Raw genomic sequence first — 19,814 nt, 5'->3', positions numbered from 1 at the left:
CTGTATAAATGGTCTTAAACCTCATTCTGTGTGAGCTTTGAGTGTCCAAACCAAGGGTCCGTGCTAAATCCAGTCTAAAGCCAGCGGTTTGCTGGGCGTTCTTCCTTTACAGGTGTAAGTCTTATTAGAACGTGTGCAAGTTTGTACACGGGTCTAATGAGAGCACATCACGTAACAATATATTAGATTATTCAACTACTTTCTTCCTTTCTTTTTTCTTTTTTTGGAATAAAAATTATTCCTTACATAGCGTCTTCATAGAGTTCCTTGGAAGGACATTTTGTGAAGTCTATCAGATTGGAGAATATGTAAATCTGAGACATAATGCCACCGATGATGAAGTCTCCTGACTGATAATGCTTGTGAAGAATGGGAAGAGGGTCACTGATGCTGCATTTAGCACTGGGACTGCTGCACACCACCTGAGGTAGCAGCACTAAGACAGAAAGAAAGAATCCCACTGATTTGCGTGAAACTCTTCCTGGTTTATCACAGTGCATTTTCCTTCAAGTACTGCTGTATTTCACAGCCTGACTTGAATGTCAGTCACTTGGCTGATGTGATGCTCACGCCATGCAGCATAAATAATCTGTGTTGATCAGCATGACAGGGACCTGCTTGTCCCTAGTCCCTGCTCTAAATGATAGACAAAAATGGGTATTTGTAGCATTCTGCTGAATTGGACCTGGTCCTGAAGCCAGGACCACGGGAAAAAACAGGCTAAATGGGATTTCACTTACCCCATGCCCAGGGAGGTTTTACCCCTGCCTGACCCCGGGATCCCCTGTGTGTCATCTGGACGTACAGGAGTGAGCCTGGGGTGAGCACCAGGCTAAACCTCCATCTAGCAAGGCCCCCAGAGTTCATTCTGTCTTAGTTCCATTAAAGACAAATTATTAGGGATGTGCTCCGCTTCTAATTGAACCGGCGAATTAGAAGCGGAGCGGGGTGCTTCGCCTCCCCTTAAGGCATAGGCGAAGAGGATTGGGGGGCCGGCGGAGCGTGGCGAAGAGAATCGACGTGAAGGTGGATCCTTCGCCTCGATCCGGAGCTCCGCTGGAAAGGTAAGTGGGGTTTATTGGGCCCTGCCGCTGTCGCTGTCGCCCATGCAGCGACAGCGGCAGGGCCCGGTAACCCACCCTCCTCTCCCTTACCTGCCTCCGTCCGTGGTCCGTCGGCTTCTTCAATTGAGCCCGCGGTTCAACCAGGAAGTCTAGGCCACAGACTACACGGATCAGCATAAGAGGTAAATCTGATATCTTCTAACCTATCCCATTGATCTGGGATGGTTTCTTCAGATGCCCTTCTTCCTGGCTTTTCCAAGCTGCTTTGTTACTCCACTATCCATGGCATGGTCAATCAGCCATTGTGTCTCACTGGAAGTGACCTCAGACTGGCTTCGAGAAACCAATCAAAAATCACTATCTACCCCTGGCTCAGCTCTGGAGCAAGATCACATGGCGGAAGGGCTATGGTGACCTAACTTTGAAGAAAAAAGTTGGAGTAAGTTCCTGACTTATTTTACCATGCACCTTTGACAAAAAGCCCCACAGTGGTTGCAAGTCTGTGGCTGAGTTGCATAACTGACCCAGCACCGCTGTGCAGTGACTTAGAATATGTAACGACAGCACCAGGGTAACTAAGGATATTCCTTTTTACATTATCTTGATATTGTATGAATATAAATACCTGCATTGGTCTGTGATTCATAGAATTAAGGTCCTATTGAAATGAATGGAACAACTTTGTAATGATCCCAACTGGAACAAAGTGAAACAAACATAAATTGTACCCAATGTTTTGTAATGGAATATTCATACAATATATATATAAAAAAACCAACAGCAATTACACCTCCAGAGGCATAAAAAATAAATCAAAAACATTCTGAAAAAACTTATACAACTAAAATGACATATTTTAAGGGTGGAATTAAACCATAGTACTTCCGTAAACTCTGATAATTGTGTCACATATATTGCTGGACATAAGAAGAGAAATGAATACCAATATCACACATTAATCTAGTTTCACACTTTGCATTACATAAAAGCTCTAATGATGACATAAGCAGCAATTGATATGTACATAATGGAAATGTAAAACCCAACACAGATATAAATAAGAGAATCACATTGAAAAAAATGATACAGATTCAATTAAAGTAGACTAATTTCAATTATTTACAAAAGATGCATGACTTTTGCTATATAAGGTCCAGTGAGTTTTAGCTACATTACTAATTTCTTCTTCGTAGCTGATCTCTGTTGTTTAACTCAGGCCTCAGCAAAATGATATAGCATTTTGGGGAAAAGATACATAACAATATCCCGGCACTAGAAGCCAAGATGGAGAAGATCTCCACAGCCACCATGTATTTCCCTCTTGTGCTCAGGTAGGTTGGAACAAAGGAAAGCCAAACACTGCAGAAGACCAACATGCTGAAGGTGATGAACTTGGCTTCATTGAAACTGTCAGGCAACTTCCTGGCTAGGAAAGCCAAAGTGAAGCTGACAATGGCCAGGAAGCCCAGGAAGCCCAAGACACAATAGAACATGATGACTGATCCGTCATTACATTCCAGTACAATTTCTTTACTCATTGTGTGCATATCAAGATTTGGGAATGGAGGAGAAGTTGCCAACCACACAGTACAAAGAGTGGCTTGAATGAGTGAGCAGAATAGAACAATGGAGGATGACAGCTTATTCCCAGCCCATTTCCTCATTCTGGACCCAGGCACAGTGGCCATGAAAGCTAAAACCACAATGGTAGTCTTGGCCAAGATGCAGGAAACAGCCAAGGTGAAGATGACACCAAAAGCAGTTTGTCGAAGACGACAGAGCAACACATCAGGCTGGCCTATGAATAGCAAAGCACACAGGAAGGAGAGCATGAGAGAGACCAGGAGGGTGTAGGTGAGATTCAGGTTGTTGGCTTTGACTAAGGGAGTGTCCTGGTTCCTGATGAAGATACACAATACCAAAACTGTGATGAAAGCAAAGCAAAGTGCCAAACTGGCCAAAGTGGTCCCCAAAGGCTCTCCATAAACCAGGGAGGTTATAGTTTTAGGAAGGCATAAATCCTGCTTGGAGCTTGGATAATGACCTTCTGGACATTGAGAGCAGTCATCTATGTCTGAAAGAGAGAATAGGGTTTTCTACATTGCAGTCTTATTTATATTGCATTACTATGATAAAGTCTCAACATTGAAACCTCTAAATGACCGCTGGAGTGGAATTGAAGCTTTTAATCCTTGCTTTTAATACCATTACATTTCTAGTATGTTATACTCAGATTGTCTCCAAAGAATATTAGATATAACACACCATGAAAAATCCACAATTAGAGTGCTCACACATAAGTAGGTAAACAAATCACCATGGATTCATCACACTATCCCATTTCATTCCCAAATCAAGATTTTCACATGCATACATTATTCTGGGTTGAAACACATTGCATTAAAAAATTCAATTCTATTAATACAGATAGAATGAGTTTGATTTAAGGATTTTAGTTATCAGGTAACTGTAGGAGGGTAATACGGTTAATTAACATATATCAAAATGATGGAATAGAGGCATGTCTCATATCACTAGATATGATAAAATGTGTACACAACATTCCTTACCCGCATGGTTTGAGAACTTTCCCTCCGGACATCGAAGGCAACCATAGCAGCAAAATGGTTTCTCTTCCATCTTTGTTTTGCTATAACCTGGCTGGCAATTGTCATTACACTGAGAAAGGGGCTGCACCTATGCATGAACAAATTATTATTATTATTATTATTATTATTATTATTATTATTATTATTATTATTATTTGTATCCCGCCTTTTGCCCAATGCTGGGCCTCAAGGCGGCCTTACAAAGTTTAAAATATACATGGGGGGTGGAGGGAAACAAAACCATAAACAATTAAAAAATACAAAACAAAATTATTAGACATTAACATAGATGGAGGGCTGGATTATTCTCCAAAGGCCTGCTTGAACAAAAAAGTTTTAGCCTTTTTCTGAAAGCCCATCAAGGAGGGAGCCAGCCTAGCTTCCCCGGGAAGAGAGTTCCAAAGCACTGGAGCAGCCACCGAGAAGGCCCTCTCCCATGTTCCCACCAAGCGTGCCTGTGAAGAAGGTGGGACTGAAAGAAGGGCCTCTCCAGAAGATCTCAAAGCATGGGCAGGCTCATAAGGGAGAATGCGTTCTTTCAAATAACCTGGACCCTAACCATATAGAGCTTTATAGGTTATAACCAGCACTTTGAATTGTGCCCGGAAACAGACTGGAAGCCAGTGGAGCTGTTTTAACAGGGGAGTTTTGTGCTCCCTGTAACCAGCCCCAGTCAACAATCTGGCTGCTTCTCTTTGAACCAGCTGGAGTTTCCGAACACTCTTCAAAGGCAGCCCCACGTAGAGCGCGTTACAGTAATCCAATCGGGATGTAACTAAGGCATGTGTCACCGTGGCCAGGTCCGACATCTCTAGGAACGGGCGCAGCTGGCGCACTAGCTTTAACTGTGCAAATGTACTCCTGGCCACTGCCGAATCCTGGGCATCCAGGCTCAGGGCTGAATCCAGGAGTACACCCAAGCTGCGGACCTGCGTCTTCAGGGGGAGTGTAACCCCATCCAACACAAGCTGGATCCCTATTCCCTGATCTGCCTTTCGACTGACCAGGAGCACCTCTGTCTTATCTGGATTAAGCTTCAATTTGTTCGCCCTCATCCAATCCATTACTGCCAACAAACAGCGGTTTAGCACAGAAACTGCTTCCTTGGAATTGGGTGGAAAGGAGTAGTAGAGTTGGGTGTCATCAGCGTACTGGTGGCACCGCACCCCACAACTCCGGATAACCTCTCCCAACGGTTTCATGTATATGTTAAATAGCATGGGAGACAAAACAGAGCCCTGAGGGACTCCACAGGCCAATGGCCAAGGAGTCGAACAGGAGTCCCCCAGTACCACCTTCTGGGTCCGTCCATCCAGGAAGGAATGGAGCCACTGTAAAACAGTGCCTCCAAGTCCCATCCCAGCAAGGCGGCCCAGAAGGATACCATGGTCGATGGTATTGAACGCCGCTGAGAGTTCCAGCAGAACCAGCAGGGACACACTCCCCCTGTCCAGTTCCCGGAGAAGATCATCCACTAAGGCGACCAAAGCTGTTTCTGTCCCATAACCAGGCCTGAAGCCAGATTGAAATGGATCTAGATAATCTGTCTCATCCAGGAATCCCTGGAGTTGGGAGGCCACCACACGCTCCAATACCTTGCCCAAAAATGAGATGTTGGAGACTGGCCGGTAGTTATCCAATACAGTGGGGGCCAAGGAGGGCTTTTTCAGTGTGGGTCTTACCCTGCCTCCTTCAAACAGGCTGGGACCCTTCCTTGGCGAAGGGAGGCATTGACCACTCCGCTTACCCACTCAGCCAGTCCCCCTCTGGCAGCTTTTATAAGCCAGGAAGGGCAAGGATCTAGTATACACGTGGTGGCTCTCACCAATCCAAGGACCCTGTCCACATCATCGGACTGTGCAAATTGAAAAGTATCCAATAATACTGGACAAGCAGGTGCCAAAGTTACATCCACTGGATCTGCATCAACAATAGCATCCAAGTCAGAGCAGATCCGAGTGATTTTGTCTGCAAAGTGCATATTGAATATTGTTTTATGAATTGGGAGTTTTCATTTCAGTGGTCACCATAGAGTTGGTAATCTTGTTCCTTTGTGTCTGCCTCTGTTGTAAAAACCTCCCACAGTTCTTCATATTCTGGCACCCAAAAACCTATCCACACGAGGGTCAGTAGGGAGAGCTATAGTGACTGTGGAAACGTTGTTTTCCTCTTCTCCACAAGTAGTTAATATTCATTTATTGTTTATTCCTTTATTGCACTTTTTTAGTAGCCATGTTTCTTCAAGGGAGATAAAACACAGTTGACATTGTTGGACTGGCACAATACAACCACAATGAACAGAGCAGATATTCAAATTTCAGTGGCCCCATTCAGACACTGCTTGGGGAGGGGTGGTTAGAGTACCGCATGGCATTATAGTTACTACTAACCACTACACATGCTACCATCAGATGACCATGGTTAATCTGAACACTCCCTAACAAACTACTATCCCATAGAGGTCCGTAGTCCTCCATGCACCCTTTTGTAGTGCATCAATAGTAAGAGTGGTTAAAGCATGGTTAAGTAGCCACCATTGTTAGGAAAACACCGTTGACACAATACACTAAGTCATAATTGTTAGCTCAAAATTCTTAATCATCATGGCTAAGTATGAAGTCTGAAAAGGGACAAAATCGCATTTGGCCACTACTAACAATCAGTTTCTGGGGATAAAGGCCACATGAATAAATATATATTTACTCAGGGGCAGAACACCTGTGCCATCAGTATCCATCAGATTCCAGGCATTGAGTGTGTGTGTGTGTGTGTGTGTGTGTGTGTGTGTGTGTGTGTGTGTGTGTTGTCTGTGTGTGTGTGTGTGTGTGAGAGAGAGAGAGAGAGAGAGAGAAAAGAAACTAATTTAATTTGTTTTAAAGTTACCTCACAGGCCTAGCAGAGGCCTACCCTGCAGGGTTGTCATGAGGGTAAGAGGGGTGGTGGTAAATGAACTTAATTTGTTTAAAGGTTAACTCACAGGCCTAGCACAGGCCTGCTACTTTAAGATGGTGGATCCACTTCCCTACTATATGTTATTCAGATATCTGGGCAATGCTGGGTATATTTTGAAAAGATATTTTTAGGTTTGCATCTTTTTTAGCTGGTAGAAAGGGTGTTGTGTGTCCTGATTGTTTTTGAAGTTTAGGCAGCTGCTCCAGCTAAGGCATGTTGGGAGGTCTATGCTTTTCAGGTAAAACAAAAAATGTGGTTTATCACAAAGCTCTAATTTAAAATACAGTTCTTATTAACACGATTTCCCATTTATTCTAACAAAACAATTTACTAACTCAACCAAACTAAAACCAAACCAAACAATCTAAAGATGAATAAGCTGCACAGAAATTTATAATATATCAAATAAATGTTATAAACATTATTCACGGACCTGAGCAATGCTGGGCATATCAGCTAGTTTAAAATAAAACTTCTCCATAGCCTTCAGCTCATTGTTAGGCTTTTGACCTCTCCTATGCATCTTGACTTTGCAGTAGTGATGTAAAACAAACAAGTTAAAATATATATAGCTAGATAACAGAAGAGGCAATGGTTCAAATGTGCAGCAACGGACTGAGAGGAAACAGAGACCAACCTATGACAGTATCCAAACACTGAACCTTTCTGTTCATGACTTCCAGGGCCTCACCTGGTTATACCTGCTGTGCCATATGATAGCATCTTCGCTTATGGTGATCATTTCTTCTTGAGAAGCCCTGGGGTCTGTCTCTCCAACCTTGACTCTCTGAAAAGATTGGTTTGGGAATGTGACCCAGTTGATAATATCAAAGCCACCTAGTAATTCCCCATTTTGGTCAAAAGAAACTGTGTCCCCAGCAGTGTTGTTAAAAGGAATGGTTCTCAAAAAGTGGTGGAGCTGAATTGTAAAACAATAAAAAATAGAAATTCAGAAGAAAGTAGAAACTTCCAAATGTACAGCAGAATGGCCACATTTCACCCCGGATAGCTGTGGCTAACAGTCCCTTTAAAACTCCTATAGATTGTAGTTGTAGTAGTGGTAGAGTAGTAATTGGTTTAGCAGTGGTATTGTCTAGTAGTAAGTAATCACCTATGTGTATATTTTCCCCACTTTCTTCCTTGGAATCATGGGCAACATATCCATTCTGTTTCCAGACAAAAAGTGAATTCTTCTTCAGACCTTTTTTCCCAAGTGACTGAGGGTCTTGCTAGACCTACCTTTGAATCCGGTTGGGAGGAGGGGCCAGCCCGCACTAAAAGTAGTGCAGGCTGTAGCCCCTGTCTACACGTAAGACGCAATGGGCTGCAGGAAAGACCCATCACGTCCGCCATATTTTTTTTACTTTAAAAGGGCCATGTGCACAGGAGCACACCAACAATAAAGGTATGCTTTTAAAAAAAGGGTTCCCCACTTGCCCCCACTCCGATTTCCTCACCTTGGCTGCAATCCCCCCCGCCCACAATCTCCGATCCCCCCATCCCCCTGGCTCCATTTCCCCTCACCATCCCCCCTTGGTTCTATTTTCCCCATCCCCCCAGCTCCATTCCCCCCACCATCTCCCCACCCTGCCCTGACAGCTGTAGCACTCCAGTGAGTGCTGCAGGATGTTCATGACTGGATTTACCCGGATTTGTCCGGGTTTTCGATAGCAAATCCAGGAGGGGGGAGGGGAAATCCGGATTTTTTCAAAGAGCAGCTCTAATGGGAATTAACAAAAATGCTTATAACTCTGTCATTTTTAAGATAAAGACATGAAACTTGGCACAATGGTAGCTCTTAGGAAGGGCTTTAGTCATACCAAATTTGAAACAGATCTGTTCATCCATTGATTTTTTAGGAATTTTTTTAAAAATGAGGTTTTAAAATTATTATTTTTAAAATCGTCACTTTTAAAGATAAAGAGATGAAACTTTGCACCATGAAAGGATTTAGGTAGAGCTTTAGCCACACCAAATTTGAAACAGATCTGTTCATCCATTGATTTTTTAGGAATTTTTTTAAAATTGAGGTTTTAAAATTATTTTTTAATTGTCATTTTTAAAGATAAGGAGATGAAACTTTGTACCCTGCTAGGATTTAGGTAGAGCTTTAGCCATCCCAAATTTGAAACAAATCTGGGGACAGTAGTAAACCCTGTTAACAACAACAGCAGCTTGCAATGAGTGAAGATACAGTCAGAAAAGATATTTGAGGGAAGGGGAGAATGTAACACACAGAGTATAGCAAAAGCTTCAAAGTACAGCAAAACCTACAAAAGTAGGAGTGAGTGAAGTTAATTTCAGATACATTGAATCTCTCACTTGTTCTTTATTTCAGTGATTTTAACATTAAGATGTTATGTAGAACAGATTTGTCTTAAATGTGTGCTGTAAAATCAGACATGTGACCAAGGCTATGTTCAGGTGGGCACGCCCCCTTGGTACTGGACACACACCCTTGGGGGCGACCATGTTGTCCTCCTTTTTGGTTTCCAAAATATGGTCACCCTATGTTCACTGCTTTTCCCGGCTACTCGTGAGTAAATGTGGTAGCCGGGAAAAGCGGCGGAGCAGGCTACATACCTGCAGTCTCAGCCCGAAACCGTGGGAAATACCAGACCACAACCAGTGCTGGTTATCCAGGGCCAAGGGAGGGTTACCCCTGCCTGAGCCCGGGATCCCCTATGCATCATCTGGATGCACAGGGGCCATGCTGGCACTCGCACCGGGCTACCCCATCATTTAGCAAGGCCCTGAGAAACAATACAACACATCAATATTTTCTTGCTCAAGTTGCTTTATGTTAATGTTTAATGAAACTGAACATAAAGTATAGTAATTAGGCATGATGTTCAGAGCACTACTCAGAGCAAATTGCTGACCGATAAAAAATCTTCTTCCTGCCCAGCTAACGGTTTGGGTGGGAAAGCAGCCATTGTGGGAAGGGTGCGGCAGGAAGGAGACGGTTCACGAGGCTCAGAACATGAGCTTCATGAAGCAGGGCAGGGCCGTAACTATAAAAGGCCGCCCCGCCTGAGGCTCGGCCTCTTTCGATTTCAGCTCCCACCCACCCTTCTCGTTATTACTATGGGATTAGCCAGTCGCTCCCTTTGGAGGGAGGGCTAAATCGGATTTCTTTCCAATCCAGTTTTTGCCTACTTCATACTGATGGCATTAGTACGGAGGGTGTATAATTACGTTAATTTGTGGCAGGGAATGTGTGGGAATTTACTGTCTCAGATAGGGATGGTGAGCACTCTAGCACCCATTTGGGTGATTGGCATATCCGGAGGACCTGCTCCTAGGGGGCTAAGCAGCCCACGTGTCAGGATATATTGTGCCTTTGGAGATCATCCTTTCTTCACCTACTCGCTGTCGCTTATGGCAGTGAGCGGGGGGGGGGGGGTGTCATGGGATGATCTCCCCACACTTTCAAAGTGTCACATAAGCAGGAAGTCGGATCCCAAAACTCCTTGCTTTGGAGAGTGGCTCACCCTTAAGCCAATCAAGTGGCCAGAGATAAGGATTTAATTCCCGCACTTTCATGTGCAGATCCAAGGAGGTATGGATTAAACTTTAATTTAATAAAGAGGCCCTAGTTTACCCAAGCTCTGGTGTGTGTGTCTTATTTCATGCGTCCGCCTCCACCCACAACTATTTTGTTCATTGCAGCTGAATACAAACAGCCAGACACAAAGTAAAAATGCACAGGATCAGGATTTGTGGGTGGAGATACGATTCACTCTTAAAAGTCTTGAAGAAGCATCTTCTGTGTATTCAAGACAAATAGTAGGAAGGTTACTAAATAGGTACTGGACAAGTGGTATCCAGCTTGAACTTATGCATGTGGACTACCTTGAAACAAGCTGAATTCCAACTGACCTGATTTTTATAGGCCTTAGCTAGACCTAAGGTTTATCCCTGGATCATCCAGGGGTCAAACCTGTTCATCTAGGTGACACACAGGGGATCCAGGGCTCAGGCAGGGGTGAACCCTGGATGATCTCAGGATAAACCTTAGGTCTAGCTGTGGTGACAGGCAGAACAGAAGGGTGGATTCATTCCTCCCCACAACTCCTGCACTGTTAAACTACAAGTACAACAAAGCAAGAATGTGACTATAATATCAAAGCCAGCATTTGTAGATGGACAGCTTTCGAAACACCCTGGATTCTCATTTTGCTCCCAAATATGGAGTTTCCACTGCATTGTTTTGCTAAGAATCTTACCTGCCATGGCATTTGATTTTGATGTTCACATCTCTTTCCATTTGCCATTGCTAAATGTTTGCATTTGGTGGGAAGTACAGCCTGCAATGCATGTGCCGTGGCATAGACAGCATTGTAGACACTGTAGCTGTGGCCAGTCATGCTCATTTCAAACAGATATGTTGGAAGAGACTCTAACTTTTCCTCCCCAGTACAGATGTTCCCAGACTTCACATCCAACTCAGAGTTGGGGAAGAAACATTCAAATGCTGTTTCCCAGAAGGCCTTAATGAAACCATCTTCTCTTTCAGTGGTAGGGTTCCTCATCTGAAGAAATTTTGGAAATCCGAACACCTCTTTTGATTGAACTGCAAATGATAAAGAACCGTGAAGGAAATCTAGGTCTAAATTTCTTTGAAATGGGAGTGTTACGAAATCCATCTCAGCTGTCATAATCAAGACTTTTCCTTTTGTCTTCATTGGCAAGCCTTCATATTCTAAAGCCTGGGGCAGTATTGGCAGAAATAACATGGTATGAATTTCACCTTTTAAGATAACTGCAGTAGCAGAACTTCTAAGAACAACCCTGAATTGTTCAAGAGCCAAGTCCACAACATCAAGCAACTGCATAACAAATGACATTGTAGGATATCTTTCTATGAAGTCAAAGCAGACACCTTTCTTGGCAAACATGGGAACAGCAATCTGTATCAATCTCTCCGTGTTCTCATTAGTCAAAGCAATCAATCCAACCCATGTCCACCCAAAATGCAGGAGTAACTGGAGAATCCCCTCATATTGGTGAATGCTGTTTGGGAACATCCGGTGGAAGAAAACATCTTGGATGTTGGTATTCATCATTGGAGTAGAACCGTAGATGAGCTAAAGAAAATCAAGCAAGAAGTGTTTTGGGAGAAGATACCTTCCAAAATGAAAAGACATGTGTTTGTGTATGTCTTTCTCTTTAAGGTGATATATGTGGCTTTGTTCCTTGCCTATGTTTTCAGCTCTTTAAGCTTTTACAGGTTATACCTTAATTCAAAGTCTAAAGGATATTTAATCAACAAAACCTCTATCAATTACAAAAGAAAAAAAGAAGTGTTAATGTGATACGTTATTCAACAAAGGCCTGACAAGTAGGGAAATTGTGAGCTCAGGCTCACAACCCCCAACTGCACATCTTTCCTGAGGATGCGGAAAGTAGAAGTGAAATCCACATTCTCCAAAAGCAGATAAACCACTTAAATGGAGAAATTGATAGGATATGCAAAGGTGACAGTGGTGTTATGGATATTCTAGGGCCACCTACTTCTCTTCTTGTTTTAGATCAGCCTTCCATAACTTCCAGCATTGCCATCTTTTTTTTAAAAAAAGTTTAGAACATACCTGATCCTTCAAGGAACTCCAAAAGAGGGGGAGCACTTTAAATAGACTGTATCTAAACCCAACAATTAATCGATCTTCAATACCTAAACAAGACAAAATCAGTTCACAATATTGGCCATGACCTTTCTGTTTATTGATAGCCAGATATATGGTGTTGGGGACTCACAGGGAGAGTTCTTCTTGAAGTGCTCAGCGACATGTGACAGAGCTAGAACCTTACACTCGAATGGATGAAGATGATTTAAAAATAGTATAGATATTATTTCTTGTATTCTCCACCATATCCTACCAAAGCTTTGGTTTTTGTGGTGGTGATGGTAATGGTGATGCAGTTCTATTCTAAATTGCCACTGTATTCAGTGAAGAAGATAACCACAAAAACATACTCAGTATAGTACATTTTAAAATAATAACCTAAAGGTGCAATGCTACTTGGTAAGTTGTAACCCTCTGACTTCACAAGCTAATGTCTATCCTATAGAGAGCCAGTGTGGTGTGGTGGCTAAAGTGTTGGACTAGGAGTCAGGATATCCTGACTCCAAGTCTGGGTTCTAGTCCCCACTAGATCCAGGTTCCAGTCCACATTCAGCCATGGAAACCCACTGGGTGACTTTGGGCCAGTCATGAACTCTCAGCCCAACCTACCTCACAGGGTTCTTGTGAGGATAAAATGGAGAGGAAGAGAATTCTATATGCCACCTTGGGTTCCTTGGAAGAAAAACGGCAGGATATAAATGCAATAATAAATAAATACTGTGGAGGTGCCAGAATGGAGAGGATTCTGTCTTCAATCATCCTGCATTTTCTGCTGGATGATCAAAGCAAGTCCCCATTGAATGTAGTATGACCTCCTCCCAGACAGATGTATATTGGACTGCAGCCCAAGTATTCAAGTAAAGAATAGACCAAATTCAGTACAGTTCATAAATTCAGTCTCTGTCACCTGCAGGACTTACAATAACAATTATAAACGTCCATAGCTTGTGGTCCTTGAGATGTCTTGGAGTGAAGATGTCCATTCTAAACCCATCCAGATGGGAGACAGCAACAAATATGTCTCCTAAAATTCCTCCTTCTTTGATGCTGTCAGGGCATGACCTTTGAGGATGGCCATGTAAATACTACAGCAGTGGTCCTCAACTAGTCCAGACCCGAGACCCACCTAGGCAACCTACAACATGGGATTCATTGCCAACATTTCTCCATGCCCAAAATGGTGGCAACAGCTTTGCCACAATCCATCTGAACTGATCTCACAAATCACTTTTGGTTCTCAACCCACCAGTGGAAGTCCACTCCACAACACTGTACGGCTGACATGAGCAAAACACCAAACATAATTCTCTTAGGTTCAAGTTCTAGCTGCATCTTTTGAGATTTGACTCTGCAAAGTCCACTTCAATTTTGATCTCTACCACTTTTGATCCCCAAACAACACAACAATGCCACCCTTAGATCCCAGTGATATTGAGTGGGAAACAAATGTTTAATAAATAAATAAAACAAATATGTTTTAAAGGTTAAAATACTGGGGGACAAGTTGGTTAACTGCCTTCCCCTAAATGCATCTCTTACCTGTGGAATCTTATAGGTGAATAGAACAGCAGCCATGTGGAAAGAAATTTCACAATTAGGTCCTCCAATCACTGCTACTGGATTACCTTGTCCATGACATTTATAATTTGGAATTAATTTGTTCCTTGTATTGAGAAGTTCCATTGAGGAATGATATGCCCATTGTTCAACGAAATGGCTATTGTAGATATTGAAGCCCAAGCTGATGTTGGGTAAGATCTGGGGATTTTCATTGATCTCTTCAACAGCAAACACCAAGGCCAGGATGTGCTGATAGATCTGAGAGATGACCCTGTAATAAGAGTAACATCATTTGTCGAAGTGAATTTGCTTCAGAATATGTCAGATGCTACACTTCAGTTCTGAGGAAGCATCCTGCCTTGAGAGTTACATGCTGCATCTTAGGCCTCATCTACACCAAGCAGGATATTCCACTATGAAAGTGGTATGAAAGTGGTATATAAAAGGCAGAAGCCACACTACTGCTTTATAGCGGTATTGAAGTGCCCTGACAACTGATGGAGCCCATTGACACATACCGAATACTGTTTTCATACCACTATATCCTGCTTGATGTGGCTCCTGCCTTTTATATACCACTTTCATAGTGCAATATCCTGCTTTGTGTAGATGAGGCCTTAGAGAATGAAAGCCCCATGAGGACAAGATGTGTTAGGATTGCTGCTTTGCCGACATTTAGGAATGCAGATGGATTCATAAATAGGAGGGATCTTCTTGTTCTTATCTTACCGCACTGAAAGTACAGGCATGCATGCGAAAGGCAGTACATATAAATGGTTGGATCCAAACATAATCCTATGTAAAGTTGACCTATTGAAATCAATAGGATGTAAGATAGTCATTCTTAAAGCCCCTGTTACTTAAATTGGTCTATGACTTACAACAGTCTGTTGCAGTACAGACTGTTGCACACACACACACACACACACACACAGAGTGAGAGAGAGAGAGAGAGAGAGAGATTGTTTCTACTGTTCTCACACACAACGCAATGTACATATTCTTTGAAATACTGCCTTTATATTAAAAAAAAACCTATAATATTATCCCACTTCTAATACCGTATACAGTTATAGTCTCCACGCCAAATGAAAGATACTGTGGAGCTGGAAAAGTGCAGAAAAGGGAAAGCAAGGTGATCACTAGGGCTGGAGTATCTCCCTCATTAAGGAAGATTACAACTGTTGGGGTCATTTATCTTGGAGCAAAAAAAGGACACCTTGGTGAGACATGATAGAGGTGTACAATATTATACATGGTGTACAGAATGTGGATAGGAAGAGATTTCTCTCTCTCTCTCTCATATTACTAGTACCTAGGGTCATCCCATGAAGTTGATTGGTGGAAGTTTCAGGATAGACAGAAGGAAGCACTTCTTCACACAGCACAGAATTTAACTATGGAAATCACTGCCACAAGATATGGTGATGAACAATAAGAACGTAAGAAGAGTCATGCTGGATCAGACCAAAGGGTCCATCTAGTCCAGTACTGTGTTCACTCTGCATGAATTTCAAAGGAGTTTGAATAAATTCCTGGTGCAGAATGCTATCAATGGCCACTAGTCCTGATAGCTATGTGCTATCACAATATCAGAGGCAGTAAGCCTATGTAAACCAGTCGTGGGGCAACATGGGCAGGAGGGGGCTGTTGCATCCATGTCCTGCTTGTGGGGTCTTGTCAACAGCTGGTTCGCCACTGTATGAACAGAGGGATAGATTAGATGAATCCTTGGGCTGATCCAGCATTGCACTTCATATGTTCTTATGTAAGGACAAAGTGCCTCCCCTCCTAGTATAGCCTGTGTCTGTCTGCTTGAGGGAAGTCAAAAATGGTATTGGTGATAATGATAAATGTGACATAGGAAGGTGCTAGTCAGATGAAGTGCCCATTATTCCCCACAAATCCCCAGGAAGTAAAGACAATCGACAGGGCAGGCATTACTGGAAATATTAGTTGCATACAGGTATGAAGGTATGGCTAAATATTATTCCTTACACAATGTCTTCATAGAGTTCCTTGGAAGGACGTTTTGTGAATTCTATCAGATTAGAGAATATGAAAATCTGAGAGATGATGCCACCAATTATAAAGTCTCCTGACCGGTAATGCGTGTGAAGAATAGGAAGAGGGTCACTGATGCTGCATTTAGCACTGGGATGGCTGCACACAAACTGAGGTTGCAGCACTAAGACAGAAAGAAAGAATCCCACTGACTTGCGTGAAACTCTTCCTAGTTTATCCCAATCCATTTTCCTTCAAGTACCGTTGTACTTCACAGCCTGACTTGAATGTCAGGCGCTTGGCTGATGTGAGGCTCAGACTGTGTAGCATAAAGGATCCGGGTTGATCGGCATGACAGGGACCTGGTTGTCCCTAGTCACTGCTCTGAATGACAGACTAGAATGGGTATTAATAGCATTCTGTTGAATTGGACCATCGTGTTTCTACTGACATTTCCCTCGGGGCTTGTTATAGAAGTCATCATGGTAAAATGGATAATTATAGGGGAGATAATTATTGACTGAGAATTGACTGAGAATTGTGAACCACCCAGGGAACTTTGGCTATTGGGTAGTATACAAATGCAATCAATCAATTAGAAGTTCTAGGGGATACTGAAGAAGAAAACATGTTTATGATATTTTGACCCATCCCAATCTGGGGTCAGGCCCAATTGTGGGATGGAGTTGGACTTGGTCATCATGATAGATGACTCTCTGTGGGAGAAGGACAGGAAGATTCAGACCTTGTGATTTCTTCTAAGTGGTGTTTCATACCATTGAACACTGTATCCTCCAGGGCTGTCTCCATGCACTCATGAGCAGTCTGCCATTTTATGGTGGTTTGGTTCTTACATATCGGGTTAGTTCTAGAGAGGAACCCTGGATGACTGGTCCTTTCCCCACTGGCAGTTTTAATCTGAGGCAAAGGGCACTATTTTGTCCCCAGTGTAAACATCTACATGAAGCCATTGGGAGCACTCATTAGAAGAGATGGAGAATGGTGGCATTTGTATTGAAGGATAATTGACCTTATACCCCTGCCATGCTATCACGGCCTGGGTTTTTGGTTATGGCACCAAGAAAGATTGTGCAGTCCTTAATGAAAGTTGTTTCCTCCAGTGGAGTGTCAAAATGATACAAGAGAACATATTAAGGCACATTATCCATAGTCACCAACCCTCCCCCAGTGGCAAAGGGCCTTTCTGGAACATAGGTTCCAAATGCTGCCATCTGCATATCTCAAATGAAGGTATATCTGAGCCTTATAGCCAATGAAAATGGGATGTCTTCATAAGTGTTATGGATTGGTAGTGCCCTGATCTATGAATGCAAGGGGGGTAACGGCAAAATAATGTGTCTACACTCCTTTTCTTCTTTCCCTTCCTGCGACCATTTCCTCTAACACCAGGGAGACATCTTTTTCTTTGGCTTTGATCACCAAGCCAGCCTTAAAACACACTCTGATTTCAGGAATCAACTTTATGTACCATGGGGTTTGGCTTTTGGACATGGGATAGTTAATTCCATTCATTATAACATCCTTGCCAGAAGAGTTTGGTAGTTTGATTTAGATACATTGGGAGAGTCCCCTCCCAGACCTCACATGCTAAACTCTGGGACACTCTGCAAACATGGACATGGGTGAGTCTGTCCATGGGATTTATAAAGTGAGAGAAGACAATTTTGGGTCCGTATTCAAAAATAGGAAAGGAAAGGAACCTCTCGTGCAAGCACTGGATCATTACTGACCCTGGGAGGGACTCCAGCTTTCGCCGACGTTTTCTTGGCAGGCCTTATAGTGGGGTGGTTTGCCGTTGCCTTCCCCGGCCTTTATTACCTTTCCCCCTGGATATCACCCAGTGTAGTCATACCCCCAGTCTGGGTTCAGGCCCAATTCTGTTATGGAGTTGGCTTTGGTCACCCTGATAGAGGAAGTTCTATGGGAGAGGGACATGAAGATTCAGACCATGTGATTTCTTCTCAGTCTGTCAGTGGCGTTTGATACCATTGGACACAGTATCCTCCAGGGCCTTCTCCATGCATTCAGAGGTAGTGCACCATTCTATGGTGGTTTCGCTCTTACATACAGTGTTAGTTACAGGGAATAACCCTGGATGACTGGACCAGGGCACTATTTTGTCCCCATCTATATGTAGCCATTGGGAGCAGTCATTAAAAGATTTGGAGAATTGTGGCATCAGTATTGAAGGATTATTGGAGTTATACCACTGTCATGCTGTCAGAGACTGGGCTTTATGGTTATGACATCAAGAAAGATTGTGCAGTTGTTAATGGAAGTTCTTTCCCCTAGTGGTGAGTTAAAATAATAATGAAATAATAACACACAATGCCACATTATTCTTACACATCAAGCCTCCCCCAGTTACATAGGGCCTTTCCAGAACTTTGGTGCCAAATGCTGCCATCTGCTTATCTTAAATGGAGGTATAATTCAACCTAATAGCAAATGAGAAAAGGGTGTCTTTGGATGTGTTATGGATTGGCAATGCCCTGGTCTTTGAATGGAAGGGGAAACAGGCAAAATAGTGTGCCCACACTCCTTTTTGGCTTTTGTGAACATTTCCTCTGACACCGGGGGGGAAAACTTTGACTTCCATCAACAAACCCGCCTTAAACACACTCCCGTCACAGGAGTCAACTTTATGTAGTAGCAAGGAGGATGGCTATTAGACATGGGATAGGTAACTCCATTCATTTTGACATTCTTGCCAGGAGAGTGCTCTTATTTAGGGACATTGGGAGAATCCCCCATTTGCCCAACCATTGGCCACTCAATGAGCACCTGGCAGCCACCCACACCCTTAGCCATTCTGTGCAACAATGGCCACTTGGGGGGCTACATCAGGCACTCACTGGGCTCCAGAAGCTCACTCGGTGCAGTGCACAGGGGCAGGTGGTGACAGTGATTAGGTGTGTGCCCCACAAAGCTGGGAGCAGTTGAGTCAATCCATCTCTAGTTGGATTTTCCAGGGTTTTCACAGAGTGAGAGAAGGCAATTTTTGGTTAGTGGTCACACTAGCCAAGGAAATGTAAAACCTCTAAAAAGAAAGGGGGGGGGAATAGAGACTATATATGAAGATCTTGAATTATTGGAGGTCCACAAAAAATAAAGTGACCATCAGGATGATGTGATATTGAAATTTATGGAACACATTTATTTAACGTGCCAACAGATAGAATCTGGCTTTGTGGAGGCTTAGTCCACATGAAATAGCCTTAACTCTGGTCATAAGACACAAAGTGTTTTGGTATTTTGTTTTTTGTTTTTGTAATTGATTCAATTATAAATTGTGCAAAGAGCTTAAATAAACAGAACATCCCAAGCTACACCCATGGAGGGTGACAAAAAAAGGCAAATAAGGATATTCCTTTTCACATTATCTTGATATTGTAATATGCATTGGTCTGTGAACAACAGAATTTAGATTCCATTGACATCAATGGAACAAGTTAGTAATGATCTCAATTGGAATTAAGTGCAACAAACCTAATTTTTACCCAATGTTATGTAACAGAATATAAATATACTATAAACACACACACACACACACACACACCAGCAATTGAACTCCCATAGGCATCATAAATAAATAAAAACATTATGTAAAACCTAATATTACAAAAATGTCATTTTTGATGGGTGGAAATGAATCAACAAACATTCTGTAAACTCTGATAATCTTGTCACATATATTACAGGAGATATGAAAAGGAACAAACATCAATATTGCAAATTAATCTAGTTTCACACTTTGCTTTACATTAAAGCTGTAATGAGGACATAAATAGAAATGCAGATATAATTGATATATAAAACTCCATGCAGATATTATTGATAAAATACCATTGAAAGTAATGACACACATTCAATGAAATTAACGTAGTTCAAATTAGTTACAAAGGATGGTTGACTTTTACCCCACAGAGTTTAAGATCCTTTTGGCTAGAAAAGATCTACACAGCTTAGATCCT

Source organism: Elgaria multicarinata, chromosome 11, assembly GCF_023053635.1.
Source record: "Elgaria multicarinata webbii isolate HBS135686 ecotype San Diego chromosome 11, rElgMul1.1.pri, whole genome shotgun sequence".
Lineage (NCBI taxonomy): Eukaryota > Metazoa > Chordata > Lepidosauria > Squamata > Anguidae > Elgaria > Elgaria multicarinata.
Note: the sequence above shows the minus strand (reverse complement) of the source record.